General features: G+C 45.3%; 1 long non-coding RNA gene across 1 annotated transcript; it reads right to left on the bottom strand.

The window, feature by feature from the left end:
• Positions 1-1,145: 1,145 nt before the first annotated feature.
• Gm30327 lies at positions 1,146-20,980 on the bottom strand. Its single transcript, XR_003948052.1, has 3 exons — positions 20,703-20,980; positions 15,079-15,169; positions 1,146-1,354 (listed from the first exon to the last, which is right to left on the bottom strand). It is a non-coding gene; the product is annotated as a predicted gene, 30327 (long non-coding RNA).
• Positions 20,981-22,241: the final 1,261 nt, after the last annotated feature.

Raw genomic sequence — 22,241 nt, 5'->3', positions numbered from 1 at the left:
TACAGCCTGCCTGACATGGGCATTGGGAATAGAACTCAGGTCCTCTGCAAGAGCAACACATGCTCTTAACCGCTGAGCTATGTCTCCAGCCCACATATAGGCATTTTCAAACAAAATGCTTTGGAAGGAGCAAGATGGCTCAGCAGGTAAGAGTGCTCACCACAAGGGCCTGGTGACCTGAGTTTAGTTCCTGGGGTGCAGAGTGGAAGGAACCAACCCACACGTGTGAAATCATAATAAATCATATTTTTAAATATGTGTTTTGCCTATAAGTATACTTAATATAACAGTAATGAATCATGTTTTTGAAGCACACTATCATGTTATAGGGAGCTCAGGAATTTACAGTCTATAGGCAGCTTCCAGATTAAAGGATATGCCTAATAACTCCACTTTCATTTATATTTATTTTCTCTATGACTGTATCAACCTCCCTACCACAGTGTCTTCTCATAAGAGTCTCTATCTAAACATTAAAAACAACTTTGAGCCCATATCCTGTGGGCCATCTTCTCTATAGTTTTTGTGCACCCCAACAGCCCTCCAGTCTTCCCCCCAAATCCCTCCCTTGAGTTTTAGATGTTACTTTTGACGTTATGTGTCCCCACCTCATACACCATATCGTTGCGTTCAATCTAACCCTCAGCAACCCTTACAGGTTAGAAGACATCACCGTCTTAATAAAGACCCCAAACCCTTAAGTTCAAAGATTTCAATACAAGCGCCTGTGTGTTTTTAAACATGAACAAAAGGCTCAGTTTTGAGATCTTAGCAATGGACGAGTGTATTCACTATTCATTTAAGTAGTTCTTTGAATAAGCTCACAGAATGTGTGGAACTGTTTTCTAATTTAAAAACAAATATTTTTCTTGGTTTTTCGAAACAGGGTTCCTCTGTGTAGCAATGGCTGTGGTGGAACTCGCTCTGTCAACCAGACTGGTCTCACATTCAGAGCTCCTCCTGCCTCTGCCTCCTGAGTACTAGAATTAAAGCCATGTGCCACCACCACCTGGCTAACTTTAAAACTTATCTTACTATTGTGTATATTTATGATATGGTGTGTGTTGTGAGGGGGGAGGGAAGGGGAGACAAAAGGAAGGAGGCAAGAAGAGAGAGTTGGAGATAGGGAGAGGACCTACCCCAGGGCTGTGTGTGGAGATCAGAGAACAATTTTCAGGAATCAGTTCTACCTCTCCTGTAGATTCTGAGGGCCAACATCGGTTGTCAGGCTTGCTCTCTCTTTCCTGTAGATTCTGAGGGCCAACATCGGTTGTCAGGCTTGTGTATCAGGCACTTTCAGATGCTGCTGAGCCAACCACTGGACCCGAAGCTTGTCAAGGAAGATCCCTTGGGGCTAAGAGATGAGTCAGTGGTTAAGAGCACTCATTGCTCTTGCAGAGGACTCTTCTGACCTCCAAAGACACCAAACACTCACACGGTGCAATACATATATGCAGGCAAAATGCTCATACAAAAAATTTAAAAAGACAGGCAGACAGACAGACCCACCCCTTAGAGGTTTGAAATTCTGCAGCTAAACAATCCCATCTTTACTCGGGAACTTGTTCAGGGAAAACCAGTGAAAGACACATACATACATACATACATACATACATACATACATACATACATACATACACACACACACTCTCTCTCTCTCTCAAAGTGGGGGGGTCGGGGGGAGAGGAAACCACAACCCTGTCCAAAAAAAACCAAACAAACCACAAATGAAGAGTCAAAGATCCAACTAGGAGTGTTTTGGAAGTCCTGTTGTCCTGTATTGTCCTGTTGTCCTGGACTGAGTTTGCTCGTCTGCCTCCTGGCTCTACACAGCCTCTCAGCCCCACCTCCCTCCATTCCACCCTCTAATGTTGCCCTAGCACCTACCAGCACCTCAGTTCCTAGGCGTCTGCAAAGTCTACAATGGAGTTAGGTGCCTACCTCGGCTCCTGAGCCCTTCAGTGCTTTTGTCTTGAAGATGATGCTCCTGAAAAAGCCTTAACTACCTCTCTCCCTCCACTATCGTTCCTCCACGAATACATTTCTACAAACATCTCCATTCAAAATCCATTTGATGGGATCTGCCAGAAAGACTATGTAACCATAGTAAAACAAAGTCTGCCGGAGAGGTTCTGAGCACAATGGAGCCAAGAATGAATCTAACGCAACATGTTGTGCCTTTGTTATGACTCCTCTGAGAAATTTCCTGAGATTGGCTAACTTCAACCCCAGACATTATTAGTCACAGTCCAAGGTGGAGTCGTCTCCTGATGATAGACATGGTAAAGGCTCAGCCTCTAGTTTCAGATAGTCTTCTTGTATTTTCACAGGACAGAGAGTAAGCAAGCACCAACCAACAGTTGGGAGAAGATACAACTGGTTCGGGGCATACAGATTCTCAGGTATTTACCAAAGGTGGCTCGAAATCTGGCTCAAAGATTTTGAGCAGATAAGAGAAAGGAAAAGGGAGTAAGATACACAGTTCATAGGCTCATGAGACAAATACAGCAGCTGTTCATTGAGAACTACCCAGGTATTTGTAATTCTGAATGGTTTTGAATGTACCCAGAAGGCCTGCAACCCCTTGCTGCCGCCATAGACTCCATCAGTAGCACATCCCTGCCTGTTTATAGCCCTCTTGTCTCCTCTCTGTTCCTCAATCAAGTCAAGGTCACTCAAAGTCACCCAAGGACTCTGTAAGGCCTTTGTACCATGTTTCTTTATTCTTCTAGAATGTTCTTCCTTCACATATTTGCACACCCAACTTGTTCTCCATGTTCAGGCTTCAGCTAGAAATCCCATTTTTTTTTTATTGGATATTTTCTTTACTTACATTTCAAATGTTATCCCCTTTCCTGGTTTCCCCTGGAAATAGCATTTTCAAAGATATGTCTCTGCTTCCTCTCCCCAGAATTTGTTTGCTCTTTTTCTCATAGTACCTAAAGATCACATAAAATATTTTTATTTGTATACATGGTAAGCTCTTATTAGGCACTAGTCCCATGTGTAAGATCATGAGCACCAGAACTCTGCTGTACCTCTTAGAACTGTGTCTGGAACATATTAGAAGCTTTAATAACTTGGAGTCCAGTAACTGAAACCACATCTGGTACTCAACAAGGGGAAGGTTTATCTTAAGGGTCCTCATTAAAGACATTGATAGACTTAATATGTGTGCTCTCAGAAGCATTTTTACAGCAGACACAGAAGGCAGTCCACAAGACTTAATGTCATGTGACTCCGAACAGGCTATTCTGGGGAGCCCCTAAGAGTTCCGTTCGCACTTTCTCCTAGTTCTGAGATCCTCTCGCTGTTCAGAGATGGTGCTGAGTGTTCAGTCAGAGACCGGACTCAACTTCCCTCTCCACTGACATATGTCTCTCCATCTCCAGCATCAAAATGAAGAGTTGTCAGCAAACCAAGCGATGAACTCTCACAGTCTGCTCCGGGCTGACAGTAAGCCCAACGACTGCCACACGCATGCGCTCTTCACTTCTGCTTACTTACCCGATTCTTCATTTAGAGGAAGAACTTATCATTTGGTCCACTAGATTTTAGTCCTTCTCAGCCTGGGTGGCTGTAAGTCTCCTAAGATACCTAAGTGTCCAGCTGCATCCTGTCATTCTCTGGCACAAACACAAAGGAGTCCTTACTACCCACTATCTATAGGACCTGCCCCCGGTGCAGTTCTCTTCCTGAACCATCTGCTCACATTACCCTTCCTTGCAGGGCTCCAGGCACACTGGTTGCTGGCTAGCTATAGATCATGAGCTGTAGATATGTAGGTCTGGTCTGCACCTGTCTCAGGACCTCTGCACTACTTGTGTCAGACATACTTTTCCCAAGCAGCCACATGGCTCGGTCCCTCCCTTCCTCCAGCAGCACTGTGCTCAAAGATGTCCTCTGGGGCTGGAGAGATAGCTCAGTGGTTAAGAGCACTGACTGCTCTTCTAGAGGTCCTGAGTTCAATTCCCAGCAACCACATGTTGGCTCACATCCATCTATAATGGGATCTGATGCCTTCTTCTAGTGTTTCTGAAGACCATTATGGTGTACTCGTATAAATAAAATAAATAAATCTTAAAAAAAAAAAAAAAAAAGATGTCCTCTGAATGAGGCCTCCCCTGGACATGCTCTCCAAAGCAGCAACCTCTGCCTGCCAACCATAGCATTTCACATACTTTAAGCACCCCCCCCTTTTTTTCTCCTCCCCTGCTATTATCACTAGGAACTTTCAACATCTATCTCAGAAAGTGGAAAGGAAGACAACTAGGAAAACATACAGAGAACAAAAATGGAGTGAATATTCTTTATATAAAAGTAACAAGTGGTAAAATTCTGGCCAAAGACAAAGTAAAATCTGCCAAACCCAGGAAGCAAATGACAAGAAGGGCACAAATTCATATAGACAAAGGGTTTTCTAGTAGTATCTAGGAGTGAGGCTACACCCCTAGGCAACAGTGCAAATGGCTGTGAAAAGTGGCAAGCAGGGCGCGGTTGGTGCATGCCTGCAATCCTAAAACTGCGATCTGAGGCAGATTAGATGTCATGAGTCTGTGTGGTCAGAGTGGCTACAGTGTGATATCTTGTCTCAAAACAGCAGCCATAGAGCAGGCAAGCAGTACTGCAGAAAATGGCTAAGCAAGGGGAAAGTGGACCAAATTTCCATAGTAATACTAAAGCTTAGATTATATTCATGTTAGAGTGCAAACACAGGCCTGGGCACTTCTCAAAGGGGTAGTAACTGTGTTGGTGGCTGCCACACAGGCCAGGGAACTGTGTTGTGCTTTGCAGATTTGCTAGATACCATGGAAGTCTAGACTACCTGTGAACAGGAAGCCCACAGCTGCAAACAGCTGGAAGGAGAACCATGGTTAACACCCCAGAGAAAGTGTAGGTGTGGTGAAAAGAACTCATTTTTTCTAAAACCTTCTCTTGCATACAGAATACAGATTTCAGAAAGCAACTGTTATGTACTTTGTTGTTTGGTTTTGTTTAGTTTGGGTTGGGTTGGGTTGGGTTGGTTTTTTTGAGACAGGGTCTCACTAAATAGCTTTGGATGGCCTCCAAGTAACTATGTAGACCAGGCTGGCCTTCACCTCAGACATCCACCTACCTCTACTTCCAGAGTACCAGGACTAAAGGCATGTGTCACTTTTGATTAAGTAAAGTCATCAGGAGATGAAGGGAAGTTTAGAATAAATTAGCTATGATTGGCCAAACTCCCAAGAGCCCAACAAAGGTTGGGCATGTAGTACAGTTTGTAGAGTACTTATGTAGCATGCTCAAAGTCCCCTGGCTTCAGTCCCCATCACCACATGAATCAGGCATGACAGCATGCATCTGTGATCCCAACACTCAGGAGGTAGAGACAGGAAGATGTGAGTTTAAAGTTACCCTTGGCTGTATAATGGGTTCATAGTCACCTTGGGATATTTGATAACCCATCAATAAAATAAATAAAACAAGTAAATGGCAATTTTTCCCAGCTTCTGAAGAGTATATTAAAAGTTCAGAGAGAAAAAAATACCTATTGAGAAGGGCATAGAACGCACACCTTTAGTCCCAGCACTGGGAAGGCAAAACAGATGGATCTGTTTGGGGCTAGCCTGGACTATGTAGAGAGTTCCAGGCTATACAATGAGACCCTCTCTCAGAAAAATAAAACAAATAAGCAAAAGAAACTAAAAACAACAAAACCAAAACCTCAGAGCTGACCTGACCAAACTGACTTTATAAGCAGCAAAACAACAATCTTCCTGCCCCAGTGAAACCTGCAGTGTCGTTGGCGGAGGGAAGAAAGAGAAGAGAAAAGGTACATCATGTAACATCAGTATCGATCAGCAGTATTAAAAAGTGGAACAAACGCTGTGGAGAAACGGCTGACTGTGACTCAAGCCAGAAATAGACAAGAAAGGTTCAAAACATCTCGGGTGCCAGAAAATAAGGAAGTGCTCAAAACTAAAAGAGAAGGGGGAAGAAAATTGACGGGAGCACGCCAGAGGAACTCAGGATGAAGTGAAGAGCCTGCAGTGGGGAGATCTAGAAGCATCGGAGCCATAAAGTAAGGAAGCCTCAATCAACCCAAGGTGCGCGGTAAATAACCAAGACTCTATCTACGCCGACATAGAGATGGCTGGATAAGCAGGGAAACCTCTAGTGAAGAATTCCAAATAACTTGTATAGATAATGCCCTGTAAGGGGGTGGAGCCCTGGCTCTCAGGCATGGGCCACACCTAGTGATGCTTTCAAAGACTTAAGGACAGAAAGGGTGGGGAAAGAAGAGGATGGAGAATATTACTCTGTCATCAGCACCCAAACAAAAGTCTCACCGTGAGAAAAACAGGCAAATCCCAGAGATAGCCTTTTTATAAAATGCCTGACTGAAAAGACATTCCAGTAGCTAATTCCACAGCAATGCTCAGTAGCCAGAGATAGCCTTTTTATAAAATGCCTGACTGGAAAGACATCCCAGTAGCTAATTCCACAGCAATGCTCAGTAGCTAAGGGCACTTGCTCTGCAGATGATCTGAGTTTGATTCCCAGCAATCGCATAGTGGCTCACGACCATCCATAACTCTAGTTCCAGAGGACCCAGTGTGACAGATAGTGACACATCCAGGTTGATAGACTACTGTTCACAATGGCCACATTCTGGAGTCATCCCAGGTGTCCATCAACAAACGAATTTGTGAAACGAATGTGGTGTGCATGTACAACAAGGAATTTCATTCCGCTATAAAGAAGAACAAAGGCATGTGGTGGCATGGGGCGGGGTGGGGGAGGGGGATGCAGTGAGCGATTTTAACCACTGAGCCATCTCTCCAGCACAAATGTGCTGTTGCTGTTGTTACTGTTGTTACTGTTGTTGCTGATGGTGGTGGTGATGGTGGTGGTGGTGGTGGTGGTGGTGGTGGGGGTGATGGTGATGGTGATGGTGGTGATGGTGATGGTGATGGTGGTGATGGTGATGGTGATGGTGATGGTAGTGGTGGTCATTCCTTGGGAGGTGCTCTGTGTGCTCTTCATACATAGTAGAGTTGCAAGAGTGGGACAGGGGAAGTCACTTAGAAAGTCAGAGGTCAACAACTGAGGACGTGTTGATAGTGGGTAAGACTATGGTCATCGCTGGGGGTGTTCAAGGTCTTTAACTTGAGGATGAATTTCAAAAATCAAAGGTCGAAGGATTTGCTAATAGGTGGGGTAGGGGACGTGAATGGAAAAGCCACAGTCACTTATGGCATCATTCACTCAAAGTGCTGGCACCAAGAAGAGACTCCCAGATTAGTTGGTTTAGCCTTCCTGTTGAGAAGGTATTAAGAACCCTTAAGAATGAGGCTGGAGAGCTGACTCAGCAGTTAAGAACACTGGCTGCTTTTCCAGAGGTCCCAGGCTAAATTCCCAGCACCCACATGGTAGCTCACACCTGTCTGTAACTCCAGTTCCAGGGTTTCTGACACCCTCTCACAGACATACATGTCAGCAAAACAACAACGCACATAAAATAAAATTTTTAGCTGGACAGTGGTGGCGCACACCTTTAATCCCAGCACTTGGGAGGCAGAGGCAGGCAGATTTCTGAGTTTGAGGCCAACCAGGACAGCTAGGGCTACACAGAGAAACTCTGTCTCGAAAAACAAAAAAACAATATATATATATGATATATATCTAATATCTAATAAATATAAATATAAACATAAATATGTAATATGTAATATATATAATATATAATGATATATGTGTATGTATGTTTGTGAATAGGTGTGTGTGTGCTCATGTGTAGTGGGGGTGTGGGATGTGGGGGGGATGTATGTGTGGAATAATATATATATATATATGCATATATATATACACACACATATATATATAATCAGAAACATTAAGAAAGGAAAACTCAGGTGATAAATTCTCTCAGAAATCCCATCCTGATGATATTATTCCAGCTGACAGGGAATGAGCTAACAGCTGAAGAAGCTTGTACAGTTATGACAGTTATGTGGCTGTAGTGCAATGTGCTCATACTTATTCTTGCAAGTCAGAAATAGACGTGATGACAGAGAGCTATAGGTATGATGTACCAGGGTCAGTTTTCTGGTCTGGACATTGTGTAATAGTTAAGTGAGATGTGTGACTTGGGGACTGAGGGAAGGACACAGGGGACCCTCTTTGCATTGTGCTTGCGAGTTCTTGTGAATATGTCACTTTTTCAAAGTAAAAATAATTTAAAAATCAATGTTTCCCCAGGAGGATGAAATGACAGCCGACCTCTCACGGAGTGCTGATGACTGAAAGGAAGTGAGTTAAGACTGCCCTCTGTTTGCCACGCCCACGCCACTGGGACCAGGAACTGTGCAAGTTCTGTGTAAGTTGTACATCTGAAGGAGACATTTCACTTCTGGGTGCCACCGTTGCAGGTTGACAGGTACACTGGATAATAATGAGGTGGAGCACTCAGAACTGAGCCACACTGTGACACAGAAGTCGTTAATGAAGTGAAGATGTTTAGCCAGGACTGCTGCAGAGACTCCAGAAATAAGAGTTATCTTCAAAGACTTGACAGCGGTCACTAGAGAATAAAATTAAACTTTTTACAAGATGACAGAACTATCTTCTTAAAGAACACGGAAACAAACTGAGTTACATTCAGGCCTCTTGACACTAAAACCTTCTGAAACATCAGAAGCGTCAAAATGTTCCCCTGTGGAACTGTAAGTATAGCTTCATTTGGTCTCAGGTTGAGCCATTACCTTTAAGGAGGTTCTATTTATTACTGCCAACTTCAGTCATCTCTTTAAGAAACTCCCAGAAGCTAACTCAATAGTTCTGGGGTCTGTGCTTACGAATAAAAAGGTTATCAGCTCCTAAGATGGGATGAAGACGTTTGAATTAAAGATTGTCCTCAACCAAAAAGAAGCAGGACACAGCACATGTCCTATTTTTCCATATGACATATGGATGGAAAGAAAGATAGGTTTAGTACTGTACAGGTGATATTGCTATTTGGTGGGTAAGATGGTACTTACACATCCAGCCCTCGGGAGACTAAGGCAAGAGGATTCCATGTTCCAGTCTAGCCTGGGCTCACAGCGAGACATTGTCTCAAACAAAATCACAGAAGAAAAAAAAAAAAAAACCTTGCAGTCATTTCTCACTTGGAGACCATAGTGATTGAATGAGAATCGGTTCCCATAACTCCTATGCTTGAATACTTGGTCCCCAGTTGATGAAACTGTTTGGGAAGGATTAAAAAAAGTGGTCTTGTGGTGGTGGTGGGGGGCTATTTGGGGTGGGTCTTGAAGTTTCAGAAGATTGGTGTCATTCCCAGTATGCCCTAATATTCCAGCCTTCACCCAGCCATCCCTTCACTCAACCATCATGGAATTATAAGCCCAGTTAAACTCTTTTATAGGTTATCTTGGTCATGGTGTTTTCCCACAGAAATAGAAAAGTAACAAATGCAGAAACTGACAACCAGCAGTCTGTCACGTGCCTATTCATTCTGCTATTGAACTGAATACCTCTTACCAATCACCTTTTCATTGCTTTGACAAAATACATTAGTTAATCAACTTTATAAACAAAGGCTTAGGGCTGAAGAGATGGCTCAGTGTTAAGAGCAATGGCTGCTTTTCTGAGGGTTCTGAGTTCAAATCCCAGCAACCATATGGTGGCTCACAACCATCTGTAATCTGATGTCCTCTTCTGGAATGTCTGACGACAGCTACAGTGTACTTACATATAATAAATAAATAAATCCTTTAAAAAAAAACTGGGCAATGGTGGTACACACCTTTAATCCCAGCACGTTGGAGGCAGAGGTTAGATAGATTTCTGAGTTTGAGGCCAGCCAGGGCTATACAGAGAAACCCTGTCTCAAAAAACCAAAAGTTAAAAAGGTTTATTACTCTTGTGGTGTGAATGAGAATGGCCACATAGGCTCACAGATTTGAATGTTTGGTTCCCAGCTGGTGGACTACATAAGGAGGATTATAGGGTGTGGTCTTTTTTTTAATTAGGTATTTTCCTCATTTACATTTTCAATGCTATCCCAAAGGTCCCCCATACCCACCCCCCCAATCCCCTACCCACCCACTCCCCCTTTTTGGCCCTGGCGTTCCCCTGTACTGGGGCATATAAAGTTTGCAAGTCCAATGGGCCTCTCTTTGCAGTGATGGCCAACTAGGCCATCTTTTGATACATATGCAGCTAAAGACAAGAGCTCCCGGGTACTGGTTAGTTCATATTGTTGTTCCACCTATAGGTTTGCAGTTCCCTTTAGCTCCTTGGGTAATTTCTCTACCTCCTCCATTAGGGGCCGTGTGACCCATCCAATAGCTGACTGTGATCATCCACTTCTGTGTTTGCTAGGCCCCGGCATAGTCTCACAAGAGAGAGCTATATCTGGGTCCTTTCAGCGAAATCTTGCTAGTGTATGCAATGGTGTCAGCATTTGGAAGCTGATTATGGGATGGATCCCTGCATATGGCAATCACTAGATGGTCCATCCTTTCGTCACAGCTCCAAATTTTGTCTCTGTAACTCCTTCTATGGGTGTTTTGCTCCCATTTCTAAGAAAGGGTAAAGTGTCCACACTTTGGTCTTCGTTCTTCTTGAATTTCATGCGTTTGGCAAGTTGTATCTTATATCTTGGGTATCCTAAGTTTCTGGGCTATTATCCACTTATCAGTGAGTACATATTGTGCGAGTTCCTTTGTGATTGGGTTACTTCACTCAGGATGATACCCTCCAGGTCCATCCATTTGCCTAGGAATTTCATAAATTCATTTTTTTAATAGCTGAGTAGTATTCCATTGTGCAAATGTACCACATTTTCTGTATCCATTCCTCTGTTGAGGGGCATCTGGGTTCTTTCAAGCTTCTGGCTATTATAAACAAGGCTGCTATGAACATAGTGGAGCATGTGTTCTTCTTACCGGTTGGGACATCTTCTGGATATATGCCCAGGAGAGGTATTGCGGGATCCTCCGGTAGTACTATGTCCAATTTTCTGAGGAACCGCCAGACTGATTTCCAGAGTGGTTGTACAAGCTTGCAATCCCACCAACAATGGAGGAGTGTTCATGGGGTGTGGTCTTGTTGAAGGAGGTATGTCACTGGGGATGGGTTTGGGCTTGAGATTTCAAAAGTCTATACCAGGTCCCAGTCCCCAGTCTTTCTCTCTCTCTCTCTCTCTCTCTCTCTCTCTCTCTCTCTCTCTCTCTCTCTCTCTCTCTCCCTTCTCTGACTGTAATTTCTTACCTACTACTCCACAGTCATGCCTGCCTGCCAGCATGCTCCCTACCATGATGGTTATGGACTAAGCCTTGGAAACTATACGCAATCTTTCAATTAAATGTTTTCTTGTATAAGTCGTCTTCACAGCGATAGGACAGCAACTAAGATAGTCACAGTATGCTTCCTGTTTCAGAAGTTTTCATCCATGGCCACTTGGACCTGTTGCTTTGAGTCCATGGCGGCACAGGATATCATGGCGGGAGTATGTAGCAGAAGAAGCCCATGCTGGCCAGAAATCAGGGAAGGAAGGAGGAAGGAAGAGGGGAAGAGGAGGAAGAGGAAATGGGACGAAAGAGGAGAGAGAGAGACTATTACTCAGCCATGAAGAAGAGAGTAAGGAAATAAAGCAGGCTATGAAGGAGTGGATATGACCTATGTTGTTATGTATACATATGAAAATGACATGATAAGGCCTGTGACAGGCAATTAATACCCATTCATGAAAACTCAGAAGAATATGCAGGAAATGCATTACAGGAGCTCTCAGCAAATTGTCAAAGTGTGAAGGAGCTTTGATGAGCACAATGTTGATGCGCCTTCTTTCATTAAATTCTGATCCTCAAAGAATGAACAAAAGAGAACCAGGGAACAATGCCATTGGAAAGGTTCTTCCCCCCACCTCCTCCAAGGACCAACAGTCTCTGATGAGCAGGAGAGTGTAATGGTCTCCCCAGGATGTGCAGACTGAGGGCTCTGACACCTGCTGTGCTGTGCTGTGTCTGAGTGATGCTGCTCCTCATCTGTCTCCTAGCACCATCCCTGCCTGAGTCTTCAGTGGCAGCTCGTCTCTACACAGCACTGGAGGGAACGAGATGGGGTAGAAGCTTTTGTTCTTATCTTTCACTAGGTAACCCCAAGCCCTCCCCCAAAGGCCCACTGAGTGCCCATGACTCAGACAGAGCCGTCGGCTTTACCTTCTTAGGTTATTTTATCAGGGGAAGGGAGGTGTCACACCCAGAGCAAACACTTTCCCATTGGTCCAGAGAGCCCGGAACAATCCCCTAGGCAGCCTAGCCATTCTGTCCTCAACAGTAGCAGAGTTTTGGAATCCATTTGTTGGTTTATTTATCAATTCAACCTATACCAAATGGTTAACGTAGTCCTTTCTATGGCTCAGACTCTGCTCCAGGGACTAGAGATACAGCAAAGCACAAAATGGGCAAGCATCCCTGCTCCTGTACAACTTCCACCACTACCCCTGCCTGCCCCTGTACAACACCCTCAACACTGGTGGGTAGGTGTGGCAAATACTGGGGGGGGGGGGAATGATGAGAGAGAGAGAATAGGAGACACCAGGATAAATATGAACAGGTCAAAGAGGAAGACACTCAGCAATTTGAGAAAAGTAGCCCAGGCAAAGATCTGGGCTGGAGGTGGCCCTGGCATCTTCTCAGAGCAGAAAGAAGTAGGTGGGCAGAGTCAGCAATGAGACCCTCAGAGGGAGCTCACAGGAAGCAAGGCACAGGAGAAGCTCCAAGAGCACAGAATGGCCTCTACTCTGAGTAGGACTGGGAGTTACCGGGTGTTTGCAACAGAAACAGATCAAAACTACAATTTTACAGGCTGAGAGTAGGTTGATAGGAAGAGAAGATGCAAGAGCTGGAGAGAGAGCTCAGCAAACATGTGTTTAGGGTTCAGATCCACACGTCCACATAACAAACCCCACAATACCTGGAACTCCAACTCCAAGGGGATCTAGTATTCTCTTCTGGTCTCAGCAGGTGTGCCTACACACATACATACATACACACGGGGGGAGGGGGGGCTCAATTCATGAATCAATAAATCAAAAGATTAGAAAGAGAGGTTGCAGAAGTAGGCACAGCAGCCAAGAGGCTGCTGTAATATGTAGCTAAGGGCTAATGGTTGCTCTGGACAGGGAGCAAAGTCACCGAGGTAGGAAGAAACCATCAGGACTGAGATTCAGAGGCAGTAGTCACTGGGAGAGTAAGAGAAATGAAGAAAAATAAAGGTGCCGTTAACCAGTGTGCTACTTATGCTCTGTCCCTGTGATAAAAGGTCATGACCCAGAGTAACTTGCAGAACAGAGCTTGGGGCTAGAGAAATGGCTCACTGAATAAGAGCACGTACTGCTTTTGCTTTTGCAAAGGACCCTAGTTTGATTTCCCCAAACCCATATGGTAGCTAACAACTCTTTGCAACTCCAGTTCCCTGGTCTCCAGTGCCCTCCACAGACACTGCACGCATGTGGTACACAGACAAAACAACCATACACATAAAATAAAAAGAAAGAAATCTTAAAAACCAAATAAAGCCAAGAGTTTACAGTACCAAGGGATAGATCCCATAAAGACACGGGTGGCCCAGCAGCAGGAGGCCAGAGCAGCGAGCTAAGAGATGACCCCTCAAGCACACACAAGAAGCAATGACAGGGGACTGGGGAGTTGTGGCTATAAAGCCTCAAAGCCCATTCAGGGCCCTGAGCTGCCTGCAGCAAGGCTGAGCTCCCTTAGATTCTATAAAATCCCCAAAGAGCACCACCCACTGGGGAAGAAGTGCTCAGATACCTGAGGCCATGGGGGGACATTTCTCACTCCAACCATTACAAGCAGAAGTGAGGAATTCTGGAAGAGCAATGTCTGCAGAATGCAGGACATTAAGAGCTCATTTGGGGATGCTTCATAGACCCTTGATAACCAGCTGGAGATGTTAAGCAAGAAGCTGGGAAACAGGAGACTGGAGTCCAGGACCTAGAATGTGGTCTGCAGTGTGACCTGGGAAAGGTTCTCTCATCCACAGGACTGAGGAGAATCTTGAGAGTGAGTGCAGGGAAGAGAGACTGGTGGAGCCCACCACCTTTACATACTCTCAGAGCTGAGGAAGAGGACAGTCAAAGGGAGGAAGAAAGGATGCAACTCAGGAGCCTGCATGCTCTGTCCTCCCCTGGCTGCTTCCCCACTTCACGTGATATGCCTTTCCATCTCATTCCACCTCTGTCAGCTTTACTCTTAAGTAAACAAAGACAATTTTTTTATCAAAGTGCAAGAGCCAAAATAGATTATTTACTATGCAAACACCATCCTTTTAATTCAGTGATTCTTTTAAAACTTCACAGTGGCAGCGATGCAGGATATTAGTGACAATTCATAAATCTGCCAGGACATCAAGTCACCCAGCTCTTCCCCTAGTGCCTGTGGGGGGTAGGGGATGGGGGGGTCGGGTAGGAGACGGGGAAGATGGGAATAACGGTGCGGTAGGGTAGAGGGGCTGCAGATATTCTCACTGCAGTTGTTCCTGTCCAGGGAGGTCTGTGGGGATCCTCACAGCACCCCTTCAGCCTCCCCTCCTCAGGGCCCAGCTGCCCCCCCAACCCCCGTCCAGAGAGCAATGAATGCTCACACCATTTCACTTTGGTCCAGCTGCCAGGCTGGAGAACAGATGTTGTATTGTTAACACAAAGGAGAAAACAAACAACTCTCTCCTGCTCTCCCGCCCTCCGCCCTGGCCCTGGGAGCCCCTTAGTGAAGGGCCCCAGACCAAGGAGGCCATGGCGTTCTCCTGGCACTGTTTACAGAGGACACGGGTTCGGTCAGCTGAGTGGGGCTGGTGTCCGGAAGATGCCCTCACTGTAGCAAGCTTTGAGAAGAAGACAATAGCCTTATTTTGCATGGGGCCCCAGTAAAGAACCTACCTCCATGTTAGGACAAAAGTGATGACCCAAGACAAGCGCGGAGGGGAGAGGGGTGGAGAATGGGGGGATGGGGGTTGTGCAGAGGGCACGCGGGCGGCAGTAGGAAACCATTTCTAGTTTTCTTCATTTACCTGTGTATAACAAAGAAGCAGCTTCCACTCATGGTTCTGGAGGACCGAGTCAAGGGTTTATATCCAGGGCCAGTCTTCTTTCTGTAGCAACCTGACATGGCAGGACAGCAGGAGGTAACATACACAGCACACATTTGTATCTTATCTGGTCTCTCCCTTTCCTTTTAAAGTCACTAGCATTTAATCATGGTGGCACTACTCTGACAAATTTTTCTATTTCTAGCTACCTCCTAAAGCAATTGTTCTCAACTTTCCTAATGCTGCAGTTCCTTAATACGGTTAGTTCCTCGTGTTGTGGTCACACACACACACACACACACACACACACACACATAAAATTATTTTTGTTGCTACTTCATAACTGTAATTTTGCTATTCTTATGAACTGTAGTGTAAATATCAGTGTTCTGATGGTCTTAGGCCACCCCTGTAAAAGGGTCCTTTAACCCTCTAAGGGGTCATGACCCACAGGTTGAGAACCATTGTCCTAAATGCCCTGCCTTTAAATACCACGGCCAGATTAACTTTCTACCTTGTTTGGGGGTGAGGGGTTCAAGACAGGGTTTCTCTGTGCAGCCCCCTAGCTGGCCTGGAACTCACTCTGTAGACCAAGCTGGCCTTGAACTCAGAAATCTGCCTGCCTCTGCCTCCCAAGTGCTGGGATTAAAGGCATGGGCAACCACTGCCTGGCTTACTTTCTACCCTCTTAATACTCTGCCATGTGGATTGCATTTTAACATGCGTTTTGAAGGGAAGCAATAATATAAGTAGGCCGGGGTAGAGCCTTCCCTTTCTGGAGCTCACAGTCTTGGTATCTCCTGCCTTCTTTGACTTCTTGTGAACTATGTCCCTAGCTAGCTGAGGAGACAGGTCCAGGATGAGGATGGAGTAAGCTGAAGATATATTGAAGGATGCTGTATATGAAATAGTACTGAGGAGGTAGGGGGACAGACGGAGGGGAGGCAGGACCCATGGGCTAGGGGACTGGAACTTTCCTGATATTACTAAGTAGCAGTAGAAAGTATTCAGGAAGGAGTGTGACAGGCAGGAAGCAGACCACAGCTTTGTGATGGATGAGTGGCAAGGGAGAGCCAGTTCAGATGTTACTTGGGCAATTTAGGTCTCAGACAGCAAAATCCCGAGAGAGCATTAGAAGTGGTTAAATGGCTATCAATGATGCAAAAATCAACAGGGCTTAGAAGCCAGTTGAGCATGGAGAAAGGGTGTCAGAGAGTGATGAGGCTGTTAACACTAAGGTTCTGTCCCTGAGAAGGTTAACTCTCCAACCATCCAAGATGCAAGTAATGTTAAATTATAATACAGGTATAAGAAAATCCAACATGTTTCTCTGTTTTCCATGTATGGCCACTCTGACAGGTTTTTTAAAAAAGATTTATTTATTATTTATTTATTATTATTTTATATATGAATGCACTGTGGCTGTCTTCAGACACACCAGAAGTGGGCATCGAATCCCATTACAGATGTCTGTGAGCCACCATGTGGTTGCTGGGATTTGAACTCAGGGTCTTTAACAGTGCTCTTAACCACTGAGCCTTCTCTCTGACCCTCTGACACTTTGTTTTAAAGGCTCTACCCGCTGGGCCATGGTGGCACATGCCTTTAATTCCAGCACTTGGGAGGCAGAGGCAGGCAGATTTCTGAGTTCGAGGCCAGCCTGGACTACAAAGTGAGTTCCAGGACAGCCAGAGCTACACAGAGAAACCCTGTCTCGGCGGGGGGGGGGGGGGGGGGGGTACTACCTTTTCAAAAATGTTTCTTAGCAGCCTGGTTTTGTTTCCTTAGCTTTCCAAGTATATACTTGCTTGCGTGTGTTTATAGAGAAATGAAACATTGGGATAGTCACAGCATTGTGCTTAGGCCACTAGGTTGGTGCTGATGCCCTTCAAAAGGATGCAGAAAGAGGAGGCATGGGAGACAGAATGCGAATGAGAGAGAGAATGAGCTCAGCTTTGGATGCCTGGACTCTGAGGCATCAATGGAGACAGACACTGCCAGAAGGCAGCTGATGAGATGAGTCTGGAGCTGGAGCGGAGACAGGAACTGGACATCATCACTGCTCATGTAGGAGCGAGGAGTCATGAGAGGAGAGGAGGTCACCCAGGGTGAGAGGACCAGGGTGGAGGAAGAGCAGAGAGAGCCCGCATGGCATGGGGCTGAGTGGGAAAGGAGCCTGGGGAACAACCAGAGAGGCTGGAGAAAACTCAAGGAGTATGAGAGCCACTAAGATCAAGGAGAGTGGGAGTGGAATTCCCAGAAGATGGTGATGGCCAATAGCACCAACAGTGCAGATGGACTCCAAGCAGTTAAGGGGATGGCGGAGACAAATATGTATTACTGCACTCAACAGTATGTCACTGGTGGTCCTGATGAGGATGACTTCCATGAAGGAGGAGATGTGGGAGGACAACAAAGCAGAAGAGATGGTAAAGAAGAGGTAGCACGCATGTGCACTGTGAGTGGAAGCCACAAAAGCTAGAGCAGAAGGGTCAGGGTTTCAAGGCCAGCCTGGGTCACATAGTGACAAAGCAAAACAAAATGAAAATTAAAGCAAAAGGATCAATGAGAATTTAAAAGATGCAATAAGTTCAATGGAAGAGGTAAGATATAAGGCTGAATAAATCTCCCAAAGGGTACAGAGTTGACAGAATGATGGGAAAACACCCTTTTTTTTAAAAAAAATTATTTTTATGTGCACTGATGACTTGACTGCTTCTATGTAGGCATATATTTTTATAGTTATTTTAATAAGAGTCCAGCCTCTCCCCTAGCCTACCACCCACCAGAGACAGTGGAAAAGAAAGGTTATTAGGATATGGAGGAAGTGGCCCTGTTTAGAAATAGTTCTTTGTGTGTGGGGTGTCTTCCAATTGTCATTGTTCTCAGTCCAGCCCACTAGCAAACACCAAACATGAAGCAGCAGCTGCAGTTCAGCCCACTCAGCAGACATCACACACGAATCAGCAAGGGCACTTCAATCCAGAAGAAACCCTGAGGCTCGCCAACTGACCTGAGTCCACAGGAGTTGCAAGAAGCTGCAGGAACGTGGTGAATGTCTCTCCATGACATCACCACAGGCGAAGCTCAGAAACGTAATGTAAGGCGAACCAATACATGTGTGTCATCAGCAAAGGCTGGTGAGGAGGTACAAAGGGAGCCACCACTGTCTGTGGGGTCATACTTATATTCTTTCTAAACATCATAAGTCCTTTCACATGTTTCTAAAGCAAAGCATCCTTTCACCTGTTTGCCCCAGCAAAACGTCATTTGCCATATCGGACTAGTACATCTGGTTTCCAAAGAAACCAGAAGGCTCCAGTCCACATGATGTCAGATCCCCTGGAAGAGGAGTTACCAAAAATTGGGAACTGCCATGTGGGTGCTGGGAATTGAATCCATGTCCTCTGGAAGAGCAGCCAGTGCTCTTAACCACTGAGCCATCTCTCCAGCTGAGGCTTTTTCTTAGAGAACCAGCTGAACTCCAAGAAGCAGAGACAGGAGGCTGCAACTTTCAAACAAGTCTGGGACAAGACCCTGGTTATAAAAATAATAAATATGGAATCAATTCATGTAATCGTTTCTCAGGCCAATGGGAGTTTCAAAAAAAAATTAAGGGGGCCAGGTGGCTCAACAGGTAAAGGTACTTGAGTTTAATCCCTGAATCCCACAGTTGGCAGGAGCAAACTCTCAGGAGTCCTGAGCATTGACCTAGACACACACACACACACACACACACACACGAGTACAAGAGCATGATCAATTTACCAATAAAGAAAAAATTCTATCATTCATAGACATTTGATTTCACCACTTGGAAATGTATATAGCAAGGATGTTGGATATATAAGAGAGATTTAGCTATAAATTCAAATAAATTAAAGAAAAAAATTTGCTGATGTTGGGTCTGCAAAGAGAGATCTCAGCATGATTGATGATCACTGGCGCACTGAAGGATGAGGTTTCCTAGATCAGAGAACAAGGTCCTTGAGAAGAGAAAATACTCAAGACACAGCTAAGGAACATGAGCCTTAAGATAGGAAGAGCAAAGGAAACCAAGGGACCAATGGAGGCCAGACAATCTCTGAACACAGGTCTTGAATGTCTGGAACTGGGAATGAGTTCCGTGATGCTTGCTGGCCTCTTTAGTGTTGAATATGCTATATGAAGCTAATGCTCAGTGACCAATGGAAATGGGTGGAGTTAAAGTGGAGAAAGACATGGGGGCTTACCGGAGGCCACTTCCGGATTTACAGTGGAAAAACAGTTTTCTGTCTGGTTTGCTTCACCCTCTCACCACTCCCATTAGAATAGATGGGAGAGCCTGGGCAATAGGAGAGTTTCCAGGAAGGGTCAGCAGAAGGCCACCTATGCCTCTGCTAAGTGGACTTAGTCCAGATTAGAGCATGTCTTGCTCTGAGCCATGTGGCGTAAAGGCTGGACAAACATGCACTTTCCTGGTGCTGAGGGCAAAGGTCAAGGGGACCAGGCAGTGAGCAGAAAGGTAATCATATGCTAAAAGCAAAGAGAACGGGGGGGGGGGGGGGGAGGAGTGGCATCTCCTTTTACCTACCAAGTGTAACCAGCAGTTAGTCATTTTACAAGAAATAGAAACTTCAGGTAGCAAAGTACCAAGCTGGGTGTCAATAGACTGTTAGCTTTTGATTGATCCAAGGTACCGGAAGACTTACCAGCAAGAACTCCCCCTCCCTTCCCCTATGTTCTGGTTATATTGGGTTTTCTGTAGATTCCTCCTGGATAGAATTTCACATCCCTCAATCACAAAAGAACTCACATGATATGTACTCACTGATAAGTGGATATTAGCCCATATACTTAGAATACCCAAGATACAAGATACAATTTGCAAAACACATGAAACTCAAGAAGAACGAAGACCAAAGTGGGAACACTTTGCCCCTTCTTAGAATTGGGAACAAAACACCCATGGAAGGAGTTACAGAGACAAAGTTTGGAGCTGAGACAAAAGGATGGACCATCTAGAGACTGCCATACCCGGGGATCCATCCCATAATCAGCCTCTAAACGCTGACACCATTGCATACACCAGAAAGATTTTGCTGAAAGGACCCTGATATAGCTGTCTCTTGTGAGGCTATGCTGGGGCCTGGCAAACACAGAAGTGGATGCTCACAGTCAGCTATTGGATGGAACACAGGGCCCCCAATGGAGGAACTAGAGAAAGTACCCAAGGAGCTAAAGGGGTCTGCAACCCTATTGGTGGAACAACAATATGAACTAACCAGTACCCCTGGAGCTCGTGTCTCTAGCTGCATATGTATCAGAAGATGGCCTAGTCGGCCATCATTGGGAAGAGAGACCCCTTGGTCCTGCAAACTTTATCTGCCTCAGTACAGGGAAACACCAGGGCCAAGAAGTGGGAGTGGGTGGGTAGGGGAGGGGGGGAGAGAATGGGGGACTTTTGGGATAGCATTTGAAATGTAAATGAGTAAAATACCTAATAAAAAAATTTCAACACACACAAAAGAATTTCACATCCATGGAGAACGGAGAGAACCATGCATGAAGAAGAACCCAGGCTTTGGAGCTGGCAGCCACATCTGTGAATCAGAGATGATACTCACCTCTGAGAACCGAGTGACTATTTGCAAGAAGGTGACATCAGCTACCCAGCAAGTGCTCTCAGCTCTGACTTTGAGATGTGCATCTTAATTGTGAGAGCCTTCAAGCCAACTTCATTATGGCTTTTCCCAACTTAGACACATTGTCCCGATTGACAATGCACTCAATGCTTTCCTCTGCGCTCCACCAGTAGATCATGTTCTGCTATGACATCGCCAAGCTATTGCACAGTGGAAATTGCTTGCTCTGATTGCAGCTCCTTGAACCCAAGCTTTTGTAACTCTCAGCCCTTTACCTAGATCCTTGAGGGACATCACATTTCTCGGTTTCTTCAGCAAGCGTGGGAGAGAGCGCTACAGGTTCCTGATCTAAATGTCCAGGAAGACTCTAGGTCCTTAGTGTAAACTCACACAGAGACAGACAGACAGACAGACAGACAGACAGACAGACACACACACACACACACGTGCAGGTGCCTGTGCTAGGTGGCAGCTGCTGTAGCGCCAGTGGGACAGTCCCCTTTGACTGTTGGAAATCACCAGGCGTGGGTACTGTGTTTGCCTGTCTCTCTTTGGCACAGTGAGTGGCTCCTCATTTGCCCTTTCCCTTTGAAGTTCATGCCCTCAGGCACCAGGCTAAATTTAGCTCTTTTTGGGAACCTTTCCTGACTGTTGCACAGCTGTGGTAGTTTTGGCCATTCCCCAGGCAGGGCTTAGGGCTGTCTCCCCTCGCCTAGAGGTCTCTTCAGGTGCTCAAGGCTGTGGTGCCATTTGTGTGATTGGTCCTTTCAGTAGCGCCAACAGGATTTGCTTTGAGAATCAATTTGTGCTCTTGGAAGCTGAAGCCCTTCATTCTAGCTCCTGAACCTTTGGCTCTCCTTTGTCATCTCTTTCTTGTTCTGAAACAATTGCCCACAACTGTCTTCATTTCCCATAAGTGATTAAGCACTGTGAAGTAGTTTCTGGACTGTTCTCCACAGACAGGATTTTAGATCCCTGAGGACCCAGTATAGTTAGGTTCTATTTTGTATGTTTGGTTTTTTGTTGTTGTTGTTGTTGTTTTCTTTCTTAAGTATTTATTTTAGCTGTGTGTGTGGCACATACCTTTAATCCTAGCACTTGGGAGACAGAGGAAGGTGGATCTCTGTGAGTTCAAAGCCAGCTTGGTCTATAGAGTCTAGGACAGCCAGAGCTACGTAGAAAGACCCTGTCTCAAAAAACAAACAAAACAAAAATATTTCATTTTATCTTATTTTATGTATGTATGCCTGAGTGTATATATATGTTTGTCACATTCATGCAGGAACCTGTGGAGGTCAGAAGAGGGCATCAGATCTCCTGGAACTGGAATTAGAGACAGTTGTAAGCCATGTGTGGGTGCTGGGAACTGGGTCCTGGGTCCTGCATCCTCTGAAAGAGTCAAGAGTGCTTTCAAGCACTCTCCAGCACCCAGTTAGGTACTACTAACAGATGCTAATTAGTGTCTACTTATGGGTGAATTATTCTAACTGAGTAAGACAGTGGCTAGAGGGAAATTTCTTG

Source organism: Mus musculus, chromosome 1 (assembly GCF_000001635.26).
Source record: "Mus musculus strain C57BL/6J chromosome 1, GRCm38.p6 C57BL/6J".
NCBI classification, from domain to species: domain Eukaryota; kingdom Metazoa; phylum Chordata; class Mammalia; order Rodentia; family Muridae; genus Mus; species Mus musculus.
This window is presented reverse-complemented; position numbering and strand designations above follow the sequence as displayed.